This window comes from Phyllobates terribilis, unplaced genomic scaffold (assembly GCF_046119375.1).
Source record: "Phyllobates terribilis strain yellow unplaced genomic scaffold, ASM4611937v1 Scaffold_4__5_contigs__length_816908805, whole genome shotgun sequence".
NCBI classification, from domain to species: domain Eukaryota; kingdom Metazoa; phylum Chordata; class Amphibia; order Anura; family Dendrobatidae; genus Phyllobates; species Phyllobates terribilis.
In genome coordinates this window covers 234,362,849-234,384,352 of record NW_027362764.1, presented here as the reverse complement: position 1 = coordinate 234,384,352, position 21,504 = coordinate 234,362,849, and the positions used below count along the sequence as shown (strand labels likewise).

At 33.0% G+C, this 21,504-nt stretch overlaps 1 long non-coding RNA gene across 1 annotated transcript in view; it reads left to right on the top strand.

The window, feature by feature from the left end:
* The first annotated feature begins 4,466 nt into the window (after window positions 1-4,466).
* The window catches only part of LOC141264304 (uncharacterized), a 295,119-nt gene continuing 278,081 nt past the window's right edge, over window positions 4,467-21,504 (top strand). Inside the window, exons 1-3 of the long non-coding RNA XR_012319881.1 lie at window positions 4,467-4,599; window positions 15,286-15,360; window positions 15,906-16,089. This is a non-coding gene — a long non-coding RNA (uncharacterized lncRNA). The remainder of the gene's footprint in view (window positions 4,600-15,285; window positions 15,361-15,905; window positions 16,090-21,504) is intronic.

The window sequence follows — 21,504 nt, the reverse complement described above, 5'->3', positions numbered from 1 at the left end:
TAATTTCCCCAACTAAATCACAGATACACTAAGGCCAGTTACATAATAATTCAATGAAGCTATAAATCTACTTTTGAAGTGTGGAAGGAAACATAGGACTTTGAAAAACCCCATAGAAGACGTGAGACTATACAAACACTGTGCAGATGTAGTCCTTATTAAATTCAAACCCAGGGCTACAGCACCTAGTATTGTCTCTGCAAAACAGTGGTGGAATTTGAAGCTATTGGAAGCCAAGGCAAAATTTCCAACAGGGCCCCCAACTATCTCAGGTTTTGAATAGTACTGGTCTTTTAATATTGGTTCAAAACAGCTTTTGGTCACCCCTAGGTTTCAGTTCTCGAGTGTAACTGCAACCCCTTCACACTTTATAGTTATGCCCTTGCTGCACAAGTATCTTAAATGATACTCAAGATACATTTTTTAACATCTTGGGTTCGGGAATGACTTATGACCGCCCACAACTGCCAAACACTAGCCCTTTCCTTGGATAACCCTGCAACCTAACATAACATGATATTATCATCTGGCTCTTTCCCCATGTACTTGCCTCCCCCTCTTCCCCCCTTCCTCCCTCCCCAGTTTCTTTTTTTTCTACCTTTTCCTTACTATTTGTAATTCTAATATTGTTCAAAAATGGTGCCGTTTGATATATTACTTGATATATTATTTGATATAATAGTGCACTATTGAAATATATATGGCCTCGTTTACCAATTTTATTCTGGATTTGATGTTATATAATTGATACAGTGCATTGAAGTGTAAATGAAACGTTATACTTTTTTTTATCTTGTTCAAAATTTCAGAATCTAAATAAAATATTTGAAAGAAAAAGAAAGAAAAAATGACGTTGTTCCCAAAAGGGTCACGTCAAGGAACACTTCATACAATCAAATAAAGTCACAGCTGATAACAACACATTTGGAATATCTTCTGAAACACAAATTTAGGAATTTCATAACAGAGTATTGGTACTTATCAAACCATATCAATAAGTGAAAGGTGTGGCACTATCAAATCAAATGTCGCAACACTAGCAATGCACACATTGTATAATAAAACATCAAAAATTTTTAAAGAAGCACTCCCATCCTCTTAATGTATTGCAATCATCATATTATATAGCTCTGTGTACGTACAATTGCTCATTTTGCCTTTCTACCCAGTTAATTCTACTGCTTTCCATTAGGTCTGTGACATCACATGATTAATAACTGACTAGCTGAATTCTTCTAAGCTCTATGTAGAAGCAGGAAGTCTCTTTTCCTTACATGAGTCATCATTAGCTTTTACATAGAGCTTAGAATGATTCAGCAAGTTTGTTTTTAATCACGTAAATAGACCTAATGGAAAAGAGGATAATTAACTGGGTAGAAAGGCAAAATGAGCAATTATAAATATACTGTGCTATATTATGAGCCTGCAACATATTAAGAGGATCTAAATGTTGATGGGGGTGTTTCTTTAAGTAATATAAAGACCTTTCCTCTGCTTAACTCTGATCAGATTTCCATTAATGGAATGTTCGCAAAATGTTTGCGCAGCTCATGGTTGCGCTAATTTTCTTTCAAATCTTACATTTTTACACTGACCACAAAGCCCAATATTAGACTCTGGTTCTTTATATAGTGTGACAAAGCCACTGGCAAAGTACTGGAGGGGGAATATGTAGCATTAAGATTAATAGCTGCAATAATTATACATAGGAAAAAGGTTCCAGCACATGAGTGGGTTAATCAGCCATCTTGGTGCTAGGGTGATTAAACACCTGTAGAAAGGGAGAAACTCAGAGGATAAAATCACAGCCTTTCAGAGCATTTGGTGTGGCGAGGGCCTGGAGGTGAAAGCTCTGGGCTGTTTTGATAATATGAAGGAAAGACAAACCTGGGATTGTTTGTTCCTGAAATGGGCGGTTACCCGTAGCAACAAAGTCTGTGCCATACGTTATGGTTATGTTTTGTTTTTCCTGTTAGGCCCAGGAAGGCCGTGTTTCTCTTTACTAACATTGCTGTATTTTATGCAGTGCTCTTAAATGCAGCAGAAGAGTTAAAGAGACAGTGTTCCTGTGTACCCCTATGTGCAACCAAGTGAGTCGATCTACCACAATAGACAATAGCAGCAACAGACTAACTCATACTGTACTGTTTGTAGAGAAGCATACTGGGTATGTTCTAATCTGGGCATAGGTCATTGTGAAGGAAGGGGGAGAAGGAGAGCTGTAACATTACTTACTATGATTGGGGGATCCTGTCTTATCTCTTACACTTATCTCATTCTAGAGGTGTTATCAGTCAATGTGCAGAGAGCGAGATGACTTGAGCTGTGAGATGGCTGTAAAGTCATCTGCACAGTTCTGAAAGTCTAATATTAAGCCTAGAGACCAGTAAGAAAGTTGCAAGATTTCTGTTTTTTTCTTGCATTTTATTTTCTTCTAGATAGTGAAATGGAAAATTAAAAAATAAACCTCTTTTTTAAACATACATTTATCAGAAAAACCTAACTTAAACAATAGTTGATTTTTTTATTCATTTTTTTGATTACTCATTCTGCACTCATAAATAAGAGCAAAGATCAGCATATTGTGTATATTGACTTCAATGTTGGCGACTTATTCAAAGGCTACATTGTATTACATAGGAGTTTATACGAAAAATATACAGAACATCCTTACAGCTATGCCCCTGAACTCTTGGTCTAGACATAAAATAGGCATTTGGAAAAATTACAAACTTGAATAATAGACAGTAAATATGAAAAATGAAAAAATATTAAAAGTATAAGCCCAGGTAAAGTGTATGAAAACTTATTTTGTATTGAATAATATAATAAATATTTATATGTAAAACCCTTCATATTCTTCTGTGCTAATGTAGTCAATAGTAGTCTACTGTACTGCTTTCCTTTAATTTATCAGTATTGACTGCATCCATCCTGGAGGATTAGGAAAATCTCAAGAGTAAAGCTAAGCTCCAAACCAAAGATTGTGCTTTAAACCATATGTTACAATGTGACTGAGTGATTAAAGAGGACCTATTCTGCTTTTATTGTTAACACTTTTTTAACGTAATGGCGGACAGTGATATAGGAGAACACTGGGTCATATATCCGATTTTCAGCAAAAGAATTGGATTTTTTATGTCCCCCAATTTTACATGGCCTTCTGTTGCCTTCTCTGAGGCTGCCTCCTTCTTGCTACAAAAATAAATTTATAACATATAGCAATAATTAATCAGAATACTAAAAACAAGACATAATATCATAAGATAAAACAAATAAGCACAATTAAATTCACAATTGACCTATAGGTCCATCAGATCGGCCAATGATATTGTGTAAATTTGTTTTTTGTATATCTAAGGTTTTATGTGTGGATGATGGTTTGGTCTTTACGAATTTTCTATGGAGTTGTATGGGTAAGGATTATCTTGTTTAGTTATTATTTTTCTTTCTATCCTTTAAGTCTCCCTCTAACTTAATGTTATGTGCCTTTGTCCTAAAAATCCTCTTATGTTTAAAGATGTTGCCCTCTTGAACTCTATAATGCCCTTTATATAATTAAATGTTTCTATCATGCCACCTCTGACTTTCTCAACTCTAACCTATACATGAAAATAGGCCTAATCTGTGTTTAGCAAGAGTTTGTCTGCAATAAAATAGGTGGATTTTACATTCTGTGGGGCAGGGATTAATGTGAATAAATACATTGTAGCATCTTTAAAATATGCTGATGCCATATAAATAAAAATGGCTAAAACATTGTTATTTAAGAGTTTTTTCAGTTATTTATTTTTAAATAGTACAATGGTAAAAAACAACAAAAACAATAAACATGCTTACCTTTCACATTTGACAACCTTGCCAGGTAGGGGTTGAGCTTTTCTGACAATAGGAAGCAGGGGTGAACCTAAGTCACCAGAGGAAGGTTACAGCTTTCAATTTAAAGGGTAAGCATTAATTTAGAAATAATATATTAAATATTTTTTTGCATCAATTTATTGCTTTATTTATATTGCATATAAGTATTACTCTCTTAATAACAAGAACACCGGCTATAATGATAGTCCAAAAAAAGGGTTAGGCTTTTCTCAATACTACAGTAAATTGGTCATAGGTAATTTTATGAGCATATTCAAAGTCACTATTCTATATTGAACATGCGCTGAGCTTTAAGTCATTATTTTTGTAACTTTTTACTTAAGGTTTGTAATAGGCAAATACTGTCTTCTGTAGTCCGACGCTGTGTTTCAATGTACTTTTGATATGTTTGAAGTATTAGTAGAACTGGAATGTTTTTTTACAAGATCTTTTTTAGAACCAAGCTTTTATCTGAGTTAGTTTTGTTCACTGCTGAGGTTTTTTCGGCTTATAGGGCCTTTCCTATTGTGATCACTCAGTTGGGGGTCAGTGTCATGTGACTCCTCTTCTTCTATAATACAAATGAAAACACAGTGTGAGATAGTAAGCTGATTTCTTCAATGTTGAAAATGCACATAGTTCCTGCATTTAAAACATGTTGTAAGTGGCACAAATATGAAATTTTAAGCTGTGTCCTGGTACACAGTGTTGAGAAGGAGGCTGTGATGCCGGCTGGTGGAGGTACTTTTCTCACTTCTTTCTGCTGTTCACCTACACTTGCAGTATTAGGGATGTCAGTGGGAAATTGCTGGTTACTTTATGTTTAAGAATAATTGTTATCTCCTCTTTGTCAGCTATGCTGTAAACATTGGGACCTGCTGCATGTAGCCTTTTCTCAAGCCCCTGGGTGTACTAGATTGTGGGCCACTGTTTGCATCTGCAGGTACAAATTAGAAACAGTTTGATGTAATGACATGCTATTGTTGTGTTGTCAGCACTAGAATGGAAAGTATTGCAGAGATTTAGCCATTTGCTATTCTATGCAGTTCCTAGTTTGTGTGTGTTCTGGCTGGAAATAGCTTTACTTTTGCCTTGTTCCCATAAAAATGTAACGTTTTACTAATATAGTTTTAGAAACTGCCAAACTTTGGTAAACATGAAGCTGTTCAACGTATAAGAGAGATACATTTTGCAATATTATTACCTCTAATATTACTGCTGTAAAAAGAGCAATGCTCATGTTCAGTACTTACTCATACAATTCTTACTTTCTTACCTCTGATGACCTTTCTTTCCCAAGCTATTGACTTTTATCATAGTAAACATACATTCTCAACAACACATAGAATTATTTTATGTTTTTTCAAGGTCAATACAGCTAGAGTTTTATTGTTGTGAATTTTATTTAGTGCCACTTTTTTTAAGTCTAATTTATGCATTTTTGATCGGTTTAATAATATCACTACATTTTAGAATTTATCTCTTTGTTTATCCATAAAGAATTCAACTGTTTTTGTAAAGTTTGATAACTTGTACATTGTGAAGCTTTTACTCACACAATCATTTAATGTATTTAGTTTATGGGGTTAATGACATCACCCCTATTTTTTTTTTATCTTACTAATTTTTTAAGTATTTGATATTGTCATGACTATTGTTTCGGGGTCAGACACTATGCTGCCATTGTCTTCTTAGACACTGTCTTAATCCATCAAAACTTTTTTATTCTTCATAATAATCGTTACAGAAATCCATCAATACTTAGCAAAATAATAAAGCAAGATGCTATTATTCTAGTTCTATAGTTATGTCATTTAAGTATTGTTTATACACAGGCAATTAATATGATATTTAATCGACTGTCTGAATGGAAATAGACCAAAATAAACAAAAACACTTAAAAAATGTATATCTTCTTTTTAAAATTACCCTAGTTTACTTATCAAATGAGTATTTAAAATAATAATCTACATAAACCTAATGTATTAAAATCGACCTCGGACTGACAAGTCACACCTAAGAATAAAAAGAAAATTCATTGATCTACCAGAGGACATTGAACACAACATAAATTCAGACGCTTCCTTCTTATCACAGTTATAAGGTTGAAACATGGATTTAAACAAATTCCTGCACTTTTTGGACACAAATAGAGGATTTATCTAAAAACTAGATAGTTATAAAACACAATGAAACACATATTTTTGCTTTAGGCGACTAAACTGACCTCAGTGGATAAGAAAATAAAAGGGTTTTGTAATGTAGAATTCGAGAGAAGACTGACGCTATTACTTTCTAAGATCTAACCATAATCATGTAGCTTTTCAAAACAGAATGTAACACCATTTTAAATAGTTTAGATGTAAAATTCACAATATAGAATATAAACATAAAAAGAATAGAAGAAAGTAAAAACCCATGTATTATTAAAAATGTTATCCATAGATTTGAATTTTTCTATCTACAGTTGGAATTATATATGAAAAAAATGGCAGAGGGAGACTTTTAAATATATATAAAAATATATACATGTATATATATATATGTCTATATATATTTATATTTTTCGCTCTCATTTTTTGATTACTTGATATCTGTCTAATCAAAGAAAAATATAAAACATTATTACAAACAAAATCTTAAAACACATATTGTTTTGTCCATACAACAAGGTAATGACGGGATCCGAATGGGGAATAAAAAAGTTTTGCTTTCAAGTCATTAACATTTTTGATTTATAAAAATCCCTTTTCCCCTACGCAGTACTTTGATAAATGACCTGCATTTCACCTCCAGCAGCCACAGATTTGCAGTATTCTGTGCACATCACTCAACAGCGCGACTCCGCAGAGTCATTTATAGTGATGTGGGAGTAACAGACACTGAAACTGAACTTGCTCAATAATGCTATTGTTAGAGGGGCTGGTGAAGTATTTGCGATCCATTTGTCCTCTATGTTAATGCAAATCATTTATATGTGCTGAAAACAAATACACAAAAGACACGTAATCAAATGATTATGCGGTGTGATTTTGGCATCATTAACACACTCATTAGCTTTTTATGAATGTCCCTATAGTATCTGTTCTACCCTTGGTCATCACATTGAAGAAAGCCATGGCCTTAGCACGTTCTTAAGCTTTCTTTACAAACTACGAAACCCACTTTTACAATGTCCAAAGACAAATATTGACTCTGGACTCCGGACATTCAGCTTGTTGTTTGCATATTAAGATGCGCTTTACATATGCCATGCGTTTTACTTATAACCATGACATTTTTTTTTCTATTTGTGCATATTTTTTAATAAGACTCACAACGGAATATTTCAGAACTCATAGATCACTTTATGATCAGGTCATTTTTACGATGCATTTTAAGTGGTAGATTTCATATTATCTCTTCATAATTGCAAACACTTTACAGTTTTTTTGGGATTTATATGGATTATTGCTTTTTTATTATATTTAATTTTACATTTGAAGTTGGAGAAATCAATATTATTAATTCACATGCAGTAATAAAATACATTGTGTTCTTGGATAGGTTGGGGCGAGTGAAGTCATTTATAGAATCATTCATCAGCTGGAACACAAATATTATAGTAATTATAAAATATTTGAAACATTTGCTACATTTGAAAATAAATTGTATCATAAATTAAGGAGAAAAATTAGTATTTTAGCTAATATTCTTTTCTAGGCAATACATCTAGTCTGGTACTGCAGACAATGGAAATTTGATTTGTAACATAATATATTTTTGAAATACCAAATCTATATATTCTATTGCTGCTCCCATTAGGGCAGAAACCCAATGGTATGAACATTGTGATCGTACATGTATTTATTTTCTGTTATGTATGTCTTATGCAATATGGCTCAGTGTAGAAATTAATTCACGCATAAAACTCTTTGAAACACACGCACACACTGGCCTACTTGCACCATGTTTGGTGTTTTTGTATGCCATTATACATATAGTATATTTGTGATATTGGTCAAGTAAAACACAACCATGTAATATTCCATCTGCTGATTTTTACGTCAATGTCTAGACTAAGTAGAATTTCTATCCAGTTGAAAGTCAAGGTCATTTTTTAAACATCAAGGTCATTTTAGATATGGTCCTAGGTGATTTTAAAAACTTGGAAAATAACACACACAGAAGTTTAACCAGCAATTTCACTAAACTAGAGAAAATGGATGTTCAATCTCTGAAATTAACCCCAACATTATCATACGATCTGCCGGCAGTTGTGGGGGCTATATTGATACAGGATCGGAAAAAGATGCTCTTAACATTCTAGCCAACCTAGAACACCACGGGAAAAGTGAAGAAAAAACCTAGGGTATTTAGGACCCAACTGAGACACCCACCCAAGGTTTTAATACTAGATAGATTAGGACCGTCCCAATGTCGTGGTATACACCTTGTCGTGGTATGATAACTTTTTTTTTATCAAAATAGCGATAGCTAAGTACCCTATGTTATTTACATGTACTATTACTATTTGCTTATTTACTTGCTGTAGGCTTTATGCTCATTTTGTTTATTTTTTCTTGGGTTTTGTTTGTGATATGGCCACAGTGTGAATGTGCTCTTACACATTGCACATATGCCAGCTTTTAGTCCAGCTCATTTATTTGGTTTTGCAGTTTTATTAAATGTGGCCTAAACTATGTCACGTTTGGGGTTTATGTTAACTTTTCTCATTGATTGTCAAATTTGATAATTGAAAAAAAAAGTCACATTTCAGTCTGTGCCAAAACTTGGTGTATACTACTAAAAAATATGGGCCATAATATTTCTCATACGCACTAAATGGCCTTCAGCAGAAAAAATGTCCAATTTGACCATTACGACAAATTATCCATGAAGACTTGCAAACGATGAGCGTTACTCATCCACTTGAACATTTGGTTATTGGTTATTTTGTCAACGGCTGAAATTGTCTACATGCTGCATATGATCTCATTTTATTTTACATTTTTCCCAAATTTTCTTAGCATTTTTTTTATTTTTCAACTTTTATTTTTTTAACTCTTTTTTATTCTTTAACTTTTTAATATCCCTAACCTGGATCAATGGCTGTAATGTCACCAAAATGAAAACAGTAATTGTAATGCTGATAAAAATTGACAATAGATATATAGAATGCCTGTCAGTGCAGTGTGGTGTGGTTATGATCAGATAATTAATACAAGCTATTGGAAGGATGATTGATTGGCCGTATAGTGGATAATTGGAATTTAGAGTATGGCCAGCTTTATGGAAGAGTGGCGCCTTCTGTGAACATCCATGCCTTTCTTTTGCTTCCTATATTTCTATTTTAGAACTCTCTATTGGGGGAGAGATCTAATGATGCATCTCTCGGTGAAATGTATCGATTGTGCAAGGACTCTTGGCTATAACTGAAAGAAAGGACCATGCTAAATATTACTGATAGTGTGATCCCAGGGAAAGGTTGTTTAGAAATGCTCTTTTTTGACAAAGAAATATATATTTAATGAAACATCTGTAAAATGATGGACATACTATACATTTTTGAGGCTTATTCCATCAGTTGACATTATTGAAAACTGAAATAAACCAGTAAATACCTAAGTATTTACATGCTTCAGTACCCCCCTACATCTCCTCCCTTGTCTCAGTCTACCACCCTACACGTGCCCTCCGTTCTGCCAGTGACTTAAAGCTAAAATCCTCCATAATCCGAACTTCCCACTCCCGTCTCCAAGATTTCTCGCGTGCTGGCGCCAATTCTTTGGAATGCACTACCCAGGACAGTTCGATTAATTCCCAACACCCACAGTTTCAAGCGGACCCTAAAAACCCATTTCTTTAGACTGGCGTATTGCCTCCATACACTATCTGTCCGTCCCAGTTTTCACCCATATTAAAATCTTCTTCATTTTCAGGTTCATACCAACCATGCACATAATAGCCTCTGTCAGGACTGCACACATACTGGCAGGCGACCAGTCCATGTATTATTTATCCTATTTAGTATATCAAGGCTGCATTATACAATATATGTACATTCTACCTTTTGTGTCTCCCCCATTTCCTCATAGACAGTAAGCTTGCGACCAGGGCCCTCACTCCTTTCGATATGAAATATGCTTATTCTGTATTGTCTGTATAAGACCCCCCTAAAATTTGTAAAGTGCTGCGGAATATGTTGGCGCTATAAAAATAAAAAATTATTATTATTATTATTATATAAGTACATTAGAATCAACAGTTAGAAGTCCTTGAACAAATAATGCACAATGAAAACATAAGAAATGGTGCCGGTTAATAAAAAAATTGAGGGATATTGTCAGCTTTTAGATTCAACCCCATAAATAATTTTTGGTATGTAACCGTGACTGTCTAATTAAAAATGGACAATCCCTCTCAAAACAAACAAGTCACCTATAAAACACATTGCATAAAGAATTAAAGGCATCAGAATATTCAAGCCATAGTGAATGCCAAGAAAGTCAATTGTATTATTATGAAATAATACACATATTGCTATCCATTAATAGATTACTGATTAAATATCAGTTCATAGAAAAAACAAACACTGGCACCATTGCACCTACACAATCTCTGATTCAGCAGCACAAACACCTCTCCCTTGTGAATCGGGTGCTTCGCTTGAAAATAGAGTCCAGGCCCATCATATGAAAGAATATAGCGCGCACTCACCTGTAAATAAAAATGTCTTCTTTATTTCATCACTTTAAAACAGCAAGGCAGGGAGTCAGTGGAACCCCTAATAGACGACAGCCGTTTCGCGCGTATAAGCGCTTCAACAGATCACTGCACCTCTGGTGCGCGAAACGGCCGTCGTTTATTAGGTGTTCAACTGACTCCCTGCCTTGCTGTTTTAAAGTGATGAAATAAAGAAGAAATTTTTATTTACCGATGAGTACGCGCTATATTCTTTCATATGATGAGATTACTGATTAAAGCTGCAGTTTTCTATGACTATAAAACTGTAATATATAATAATATAGTGGATTATCTATTTATCCCATATCTATCTAAAAAATGCCACTCCACATGGGCTATTAAAGGTTCTTTTTTCTTTTTGCTAATTTTTTCATTTTTTATCTATTTTGTAACTCGATATTTACTTGAGGGGCCCTGCACCTTATTTTTTCTACAAGGTTTTGGTGCTGTTCCTATCTATCTATCTATCTATCTATCTATCATCCATCTATCTATAATCTATCTATGTATTAGGGTTGGAATGAACTTATTCACACGTCCCATTCCAGCGGTCACGACAGTGGTCTCTGGCGGGTGCATAGAAATGGGCATATCGCCTCTTACCTGCAGATGTCCTCTGCACTTCCTTTGGTTAGTCAGCCTGGCATGGTGTCACATGTGCGTCACACCGCAATGATGATGTTGTGCCACGCAGGCTACTCAAAAGAAGAACTGTGGACGTCATCAAGTAAGAGGTGGTACCCCTATTCCTGTGCACCTGCCACACACCACTGTCATGGCCGATGGAAGGAGATGTGCAAATCAATATGAACCAACTCTACAATCTATCTATCTATCTATCTATCTATCTATAGATGCAAAAGTAGGTGCAGCAACAGCAATAGTAAAAATAGGGTGCTGGTCCTACTGGCACAATCAGTCCTCCAATACATCCCAAAAAAATCATGTAGCACTCCAATAAAGAAAGATGGAAAGAAAAAATATTTAATAGCCCATAGTAGCAATGGTGACATCTTGGTCCAAGGCTTGAGAAAGGTCATCATTTGGACCAAAATGTCGCCATTGAAACTATGGGCTATTCAATTTTTTTTTATCTTTCCATATTGTAGTGCTGCTTCAATTTTTTGGGATATCTATCTATCTATCTATCTATCTATCTATCTATCTATCTGTCCATCTAATCAGGGATTTGGCAAAATATTGTATGTTATTGTATTAGGGCAATATCTATTCACATGTGGAATATGTATCCCAATAGTTTATAAAATGTAGATGTGACTGCAAAAAATACAATTATAGCCAAAAAAATGTTAGCCTAATATATATTTATTGTGTATTAATATATACACATTATAGTCATAGCTAAGATATCTAATAATAGCAAATTTATTAAAAACAATCAACAAAATGTGAAATTCTATCACTTTAATATGTACATACTCGGTAATACATAACATATAAATATACCCTAGATTAATGATTTTTTTTGTCTATAATAATGTTTTTTTGTAGTCATCCATACATTTTATAGGGATACATATTTCACATATACTCATCGATAAAATGCTCTTAATACCACTACAAATAACAATCATTCTCATCATCACCTTGCATCATTAACAGAGCATTATATCACATTAATTCAATAATTAATTTTCAATAGTAAGTAGAATAATCCATTTTAGCTACATATCAAATTTTATAAAATGTATGTTCCTTTCTAAGGACCTTAAGTTTAACTAGGTCACATTAAATGTAAGGAATCACCTGTCCACGGCTCTCAATTGATTCTTTTGCCAAAAATATAATACAAAGGAATGTATGTATGCATTGTATGATTATGGAACAGAAGATGAAAACACTTCTTCCTCAAAATCTGGAGTCCATGATAAATTACGAGATTTTTTTTTGAAAAATGACCAATTCTAATATTTAGTAAATACTGTGTTGTTATCTTCCCTTAAACACATATAGATCTGCGTACGGCTATACAAAGCTTCCTTTTTGTGCATCCAGATGACCAGATATTTGCTGACAACGAGCAAATTGTAATTCCATATTAGTGAATATTATTTTGAACTCAGTTTTTAATACACTTTAAAAACAAAATAATAAGTATGTTTTTATATTTCACATAAAGTAATGCATTTCCCAATAACTTGAACCTGCATGGTGTGCTGTCTGGGATTTTTTTTTTCATTTTTTATACTATTTGATCTTTATTTAGGGCTGATATTTTTTTTTGCGTTAGATGTACAGTTTATGTGAATTTCAGACAATGGTTAATGTTTTTCTACAAAATATAAGAATATTTAAAAGCAATAGAAAAATCAGTAGACCATACATTAGAAATGTATTTGTATGCCGATGATGCACTTTGCCAAATTCTGCGTAATCAATTAATAGTAATATTGGGCTAGTCACATAAAAATGTACCCAATGTTTTTTTGATCCCACTGTTTTTGGGGACAGCTTTAAATATGTAATATCTTGTTGTTATTATCACAAATCCTGGTAACTATGCATAAAACAATAACAATATAAGAGAGAGCACATCTATTTTAGAGTTTACATACTTATGAACCTCACACAAAGAAAATTTGTTGGGATTGGAAATTGAAGTTCTTGGATACATTATGTCGAAATATAAAATGCTTCAGCCGTGTAAGTGTAATCTGCTACCTTTGTCACTCAGGTCCATGCCGTGTAGCATTTGAGACACACTTAATATATTATATATTCATACATGATCCGTTGCGATAGCTCTTCCAGGCTTGAGGAAGGCTCCACTGAACAGAGACGAAACATCTGGGTGTAGAAATATTCACTTTCTGTTTTCCACTAGACTTGAAGTATAGCTATAAATTCGAACATGCTATATACATATATTAGTACCTTGAAGATCCAAATAACCCAAATGTATAGTATCCACTATAAATATTATCCATAATATTACATATTTTCATAATTGTATTAATGCTTCTGTCTTGATACTCAAGACCAACGTCTTCACCTACTTTATAGAGTTGCAACACAATGAGTCAGTATAGGTGACATATAGTAAACCTTTGAGACTGTTATAAGAACATCTTGTGTATCAGAAGTAACAAAAATATTAATTTTTTTTATTTTTGTGGACAAACCTTGTCTTCCTGAAGAAGTAACATTGTAAGAAGGCTTTTCATGGAATAATACACACTGGGTGTTGTAAATACAGATATATGCATGGAATAATAGTTACCATACTTCTAATTTTGTTCTAAAGAAACTTCGGCCCATTTATTATTCAACTCACAATAAGTTCCGCAAAGCTTCAATGTACATAAAAACCTATAAATCATAAGGTGCTGCAAGGCCGTTTTGCACGTTATTAGAAATCTTCCTAGCACTAGCAGTTCTATGGCTTACGTCTTTATTAGCCTCAATGAAGTGGCCAAAACACCGGACTAAACCCATTGAAATGTTCTGGCTGGTTAAACCTCTTATTTTGTTTCTTCTAGAGGGTTCTGCCTCACTTATTGAATCAATGTCAAGTTCTTTATAGCAGAGAGGGGGTTAACACAAAGCTTTGACTGCCAACCTGATCTCTGGCTTTCTATTTCCTCAACACGGGCCCACAATCAATAGCTTCCTTTTAACAGAATAAATGCTAACGATATCTTATGATAAATTTGCCTGAATCCATGTTTTCTATAAAGGGGTACATTTAGTTAAAAAATACAATATTAAAAAAATTGCATATATTTCCTTTTATAACATAAACAGCAATTATTTAGGATGCGAGGCACTATATACAGAAGCTTTTAATACTCTACATATAATTATATATACACATGCACACCATTACATATATATGTATATATACTTATATATAAAAATATTTTTAAATATATATAGATATATATCGATCTATGTATGTGTGTATACTGTATAAATAAAAAACAATATATATGTATATAAATATATATAAACACATATATTCATATATATATATGCCTATATATATATATATATATATATTGTTTCTTTATTAATACAGTATACGCACAAAGATACACACATACAAGGATAGATTGATCCTTTTTGATTTTGCCAATATTTTGTATACTATGTACATTACTATATGAACTGTAAATAAACTCAATATTGCCCTATATGTTTTTGTATGGCTTTTACTCTTTATTTAATACGGTACACAAAAATATAGCTCCATCATAACATCCAAGGGCTTATTATATCCCTTTCTTTTAATTAATGTATAAACTTATTAATTTTGATCATTTTTATACTTCACTGTTAACCCTTTGACTTTTGAACTTAAAGCGTCATTTATTTTAGACCTCTGCCTTTTTACTTAAAATTAAAACTAGAAATCACAAACCCACCGATAAGTCTATACATATGGAACTTTTTGCACATTTTTTGTCGAAATCCTATATATTTTTTTCCCTTTTATCTCATTATTGTTTCTTTTCAGATAGTCTTTTTTTTTCTTCTATGGATTGCATCCTACTGTGTCGGTATACCACAAAGGATGATCACATGCACCCACATTAAATGGAGCTTATCCCCGGTCTAATTCTTAAACTATGGGAACATATACAGCGACTTAGAGGAATGTTCACACTTTGACTTATCAATTTATCAGTACGGTGTAGGCCCCTTGCAAAACCTTTTCACTGTTCGGCTTTCTTCCAATAGAAAAAGAAAAAGGCCTGCCATCTGTACCTTTTTCTCCAGATTCTGATCTGTTTCTCCATCTGCCAACCTGAATTGGTATGGATTATACAATTTTATATTAGTAAATTATTACCACATTTTGTAATAATGCTACTTATTGTAATAATCTGGAAAGGCGATCATAAAGTTATACCTGTTTTCATATTGGATTATTATATTTTATATCAAACTATTACACATCTTTTGTGTACAATTAATAATATAAACTCTTATTTTTTTTTAGGAAAAAACTTTGCTACATGCTTCTGTATGCAAAGTGATATGATAGGTTAATGTACACGATCGGTAAAGGCCTTTATGTTTGCTTCCTTTATATTTTTGAATAAATAACATTTTCTTACGTGCAATTTTACACAATGTAAAAACATTGTTTTAATCACAAAGCATCATAATATATTTTAGATATTTTTCTTTATAAGAGTTTAGTACTTGTAACATGTATATATGATCAAAATAAATAAATATGTGAATATTTTATTATAATATATAAATAGATATCTGATAACATTATTTGCTACGATATCAGTCATTAGCTTCATTCCAAATAAAAACGGAATTTGTTATGTCATTTACTTTTCTAGCGAGAAATCTGAGATGGAGGAGAAAAAAAAAAGGATCTCGGTTTTGGGAAAGGGGTGATAGAAAGGAGAAAAATGCACACTTTCTTATTTTTCACAAGGCTCCCTGCAGAGGACGGGGATGCACAAATGAGAAGCTTTATTTCTCCATTCTATGCCTGAAGATTGGCCGATGGACACGGACATGGTTTGTCAGTCTTCATCTTCAACTTTAATGCTTGAAATAATCCCTTTTCGATCTTTTTAACAAAATGTTTGTACATGCAGAGATCACTTGTGTGTGTCAGCGGCTCTGAGTGTATGGATTTCCAGCTTTACTGATAAATATAGGTATTGAATAAGTATCTATCTATCTATGCATTTATTTTACATAATAATCCTTTATTTTCTAATATTCTGTAACTGTGAGATGTCCCTCATTTATTTTGGGCTTTGCTAAAATAGATTGTAATAATAATATTGATCTTGTGTAAATATGCATAATAAGGCCAAGTAGATATACATTACTATGCTATTGTTATATTTTTCCATGGTGTCACGTACAGTCAACTATTGATTTACCTGTGCAGGTATGATAGAGTTTCCTATTCTGATGAACATTTTAAATTATGATTATTTTTCATCAATCTATCTGTATAACTATATCTATTTATCAATATATCTATCTAGATAATAATTTGTACTATGTTTTAAGAAGGTAGTGCTTGTATACTAAAATTGTTATAGTGACTAAATGTACGTACACATACACATGCAGAATTATAAATATCTATATATAGATACACACATAAATATATTATAAATAAATATATATTTATATATATACAAACATAAATATATTATAAATACTGTATATATATTTATATATATATATATATATATATATATATAGCGTGTGTATATATATACACACACACACAGATATCCATATATAAATATAATAAAAATAAATATATATACCGGTGTGTATATATATATATATATATATATATATATATATATATATACACACCTATACATACAGTATATCTATCGACAGCTATTATTATTCTGATAATCAGTAGCATTTTATGAAAGGTTGATGTATTGCATTGTGGGTATCTTTTTTCAGATTCCCTGCAAGCGACGTCTTTACGTCCTGATTCTCTTTATTCTCCTATATTGTCACATAATGTACGTTTTTGTGCTCGGGTATATATGACTTTCAATATTTTACTCTTATTTTAATAATAACACAATTTAGAATATTTTTTGCACTCCCATCCATGCATCCATATTGCTTATAATGTACAGATAGATAAGGTAACACAATACGGCCCAGGTCTACGATTGTGTCACAAGTGGTTACAGTAATGGGTAATGCGTTTCCTTACAAACAAATACCCTAAGCATATAAGGTGTTGACAAAAAAAAATAAAAAAAATAATGAATTTATGGCGGCCCTGTGAGTTCACCCAAATCACACAGTGGTTTATATAAGAAATAGTGAAGACACATAGGTAGGATAAATAAAGGGGTTAAAATTTGACAAGGACATCTCCAGCACAGTTAATCCATACAAAGCTCTAGGATTTCTCTGCAGTCATCTTTGTGGTTTTCATTAGCATTTTTTTTCCTTCTTTTGTGAAATCTTTTCTTCTTTCGCTTTACCCTTGCGCTCTGGCAGAAATTAGCATATTATACCAGGAGTAGAAGATGTAAGAAGCCGACCCCCTGCTGTTCAGTGGATTGTGCAATCTGCAGGCGGCATCAATTTTTCAGCAGTTTGCTCATTGCTCATTACAGTCAGAGCACCAAGTGGCTATCAAACCGGCACTATTCCCCCTGGTTCTACTAGCGAGCATATGGGCTGTCTATAGCTATATCAATACTGTTGTTGCATTAATATGATTACCTATACTTGTCCCTGAATTAATCATACTATGTATGGCTTAGTTCAAAAGTCCAACAAATGGTTTTCATTCACACGCTGCTATTACATAGCCCGAAACTTCATTGGAGATAATTGACAGTAATTTTTGGAGCTTTACACTTGGCACCTAGCATTGTAGCCAATCCTCCATAGCTACAGAGAGAAGTTAGGTACACATTTCTTTAGAACCATATGCCTGTATGTTTTTGTATTGTTAACCTGTTTCCCTTACGCCTACATATACCGCTTCCCATTGTCTCTTGATAGAGCTGCTCTATGGTTGTCATGGTAATGAAAATTAAGGGCCGAAATTCTTATTCCATCAGTTGAAATATTAATAAGCGAGGCTTTATAAAGGGCAGTGACATTTTTTGAAATGTCAGAACTTTTTGTTTGAGTTTTCCATAATTTATCTGATAATGAACTTGGATCGAGGTGACGGGAAGAGTGGGGGGTAATGACTGTATCTAGATATATAGATATAGACAGTATATAACCTTTATATATAAAAAAAATGTAACAAAATGGCCCTTATTACCCACTATATCAAATCTTAATTAATGGTTTAGAATTTAAGTGGTTTAAATGTAATGAACAGAGTATTCAGGCCAATAGCAACTAGTCCGATATCCAGCAGATTCTTTATTTTCCTGCCAGAAGCTTGATAATAACAGCCATAAATGACACATAATTGTACATATTATTTGCTAGATATTGCTTTTCAAATGGCATTATAGCTCTTAGTGCCATTCAAGATAATTCGCTTGAACTAAAGAATTGACAAAGTCACAAAAGTATAGAGATTGATTATTTTGTATAAAATGAAAAACCCTATAGCGAATATGACATAGAGCACAAATTCTTGTCAAGAACCGCAAGGAAGGAATTGTGCAAAGTTACAGCAGAGGGCACTCTTGTGAAAGTGGAGCCCTAATGTATGATTCCTATGACAGGGCTTGTTAGGAAAGGTGCGATAGCATTTAAATTATTTATTTACTTGTCTTGCAGCAATGCTGATCCAAGGTTAAAAGGCGACGCGTTTTTCGATCCACTGGAAACATACGAGTTAAGAGTTATAAAGAGAGTATAAATTCCTAGCATGATGACTAAGGGTAACAGCTGACAACTCAAGGTGGTTTGTTTTTTGACAATTTTCCAAACCTCCTTAATTGAACATTTCTGGAATGAATATTAATGTTTCACCCTTTTCCACAGTGGTTTTAGCGGGTAGATTTAGCAGGATTTGTTGAGCTTGATTGATAAAAAGTGACATGCGGTTGATTAATAATTTTACCATTTCTATTGATCTCAACCATAATTAAGTTGCAATGTATTCACCGTGTACAACCTTAAGGATTAATGTTTTTTTTCCTCCTCCTAGTGAAGCCGGATTACTCAAGGTTCATTGTTTTGTCATACAAATTCATGTGTTGTCCTTCTTTAGCATGGCTTTGTTTAGCTTTCTTGGTCTTTTTAGTATGTATTTGACTTATTCTTTATAGAGCCTTATAGTGTTAGAGCCTCATTGCAACTTGCTGTATTGTTCATTTGGCGGCTTTGGCTTAACTGACAGGTCCTTAAAATCTGACATGTCTGATGCCTATTTCGGCAACATAGTGGACAGATACTTGTTCCACGCTGCAATGCACAGGAAATCACTGTTGTCAATATGTAGGGAGTTCCACATGGAATAAGTCCCTATTAAGTCAACGCTATGAGAATAAAGACTAAAAGGCGTCATCTAGATTTAGTCAATAGTGTGCCATATTGAATGTAATATATTTTTAGTGTTGGCATGTTTACATTGTTTACCTATAAGTCCATAGTTGGTAGGCATTCATGTGCAATGTTGCTTAATTTTCTATAAGTTTAAAGCTTTAAAGGAACACAGTCTTGGAGATTGGGCCTATTCTACTAGGGAGAGAGAGGTGAATGTTCATATGTATTACTAACATATGACTCATAATAGCTTTTTGTGAGCAAGGTGTCAATGAACTCTTCCAGTAAATAGCATTTCTTGAAGAAAATAAAACAAAACAAACTACCAAACTTTTCACCGATCTGTTGGGTTAGTGCCACCATTGCATGCTTTCTTTGAGAACTATGAAGCCTAATTTCTGTGTCTGTAATTGGAGTATGTCGAAGATTCTGTATATCCTATTAGCCTTCCCATAGAAAGGAATCTGTATCTACGACTAGACTAAATTTGAAAAAAAAAGCTTTAAAGAAACATAGTCTTGGAGATTGGGCCCATTTCACTAGGGAGAGAGAGGTGAATTTCCATATGTATTACTAACATATTACTGATAATAGCTTATTTTGTGAATTATGAAGCCTTATTTCTATGTCTGTAATAAGCATTGGTCCATGTTGATGACACTGTATATCCTATTAGCCTTTCCATAGAAATGAATCTGTATCTACAACTAGACTAGATTTAAAATATATGTATACATATATACAATATATATATGTATCTATACATATATTCATATATATATATGTGCAGCTGTGCTCAAAAGTTTGCATACTCCAGCAGATTTTTTCCTTTCTTGGCCTGTTTCAAAGAATATGAATGATAACAAAAAAACTTTTGACCAGCATATCACTATGTGTGCTATTTGTAACAATATTCCCCATCCAAAGAATAGAAAAAGTATCTGCAATGCACAAATATATATGTACAGTATTTGTGCCAAAAGATGGGCCCAATTTGCCTATTTAAGGCAAAAGCATCATAAACATTTGGTAATTAACCAATCTACTTATTGTAAATGCTTAATTTTAAGGGCACATTTGAAATCTTGCTTTTTGGAATTAACAAAAAAATTATAAAAAAGTTAAAAATGTGAAAATAGGATGGTCCGTGCATTGGATAAGGAAAAACCTAAATCATTTTGTATCTAGACATGAATTTAAAAATGCAGAATTAATGGACCATAAACTTAGGGAATGGGAAGTCTTTTAAAAAATGTAAGAAAGTCCAAACATGATTCCCAAACAGCTCCATAAAACGCAACACATTTTGTACGTATTTATTTGTAGATCAGGCTCTCTTTGCAGAAATATCTAATTACTGTGATACTTATAAACGTTAGTGCCTTGCTCTTCACGCTAGACTCCAGTAGTAACGCATTTATAATACCAAATGTTGAGTTAGTTGCTTGTTACTTGTTATCTCTCTTGCACTATTACCTGCTAAAATTAATAAAAACGGTATAAGACAAAGGTCTTAAAGGTCTTACTATAAAATTATAACATAAAATTGTTTAACCCTCCCCCTTCAAAAAAAAACATAAAAAAGAAGGAAAAAAATGCTAGCAGTTATGAATGTCATTAATCTTAATTGGATCATTACTTAAAAGTAGCAATAATTGTATTATTTAATGCTGAAGATTTGAGAGATGGATCTTGTAAACCCTTTTCATTTTATACATACAGTATATGTGTATGTCAATATTCCTATTTTCACTCGAGCTATTTCAATTTATGTACTGAAGATATTGATTGCTATAGAGAAATAAGGATTAGAGGAATAAAGCTGCCTAAATATTGGGGTATTTCATTTTATGGAGAGCGGTAAATGCTTGTTAAAGTCACATACATCCCATTAAGACTTCTTCTAAAGGGGTTGTGGTTAAAATGGGATATATTTAAATGTATGGTAGTAATGACCACATCTTCAATTAT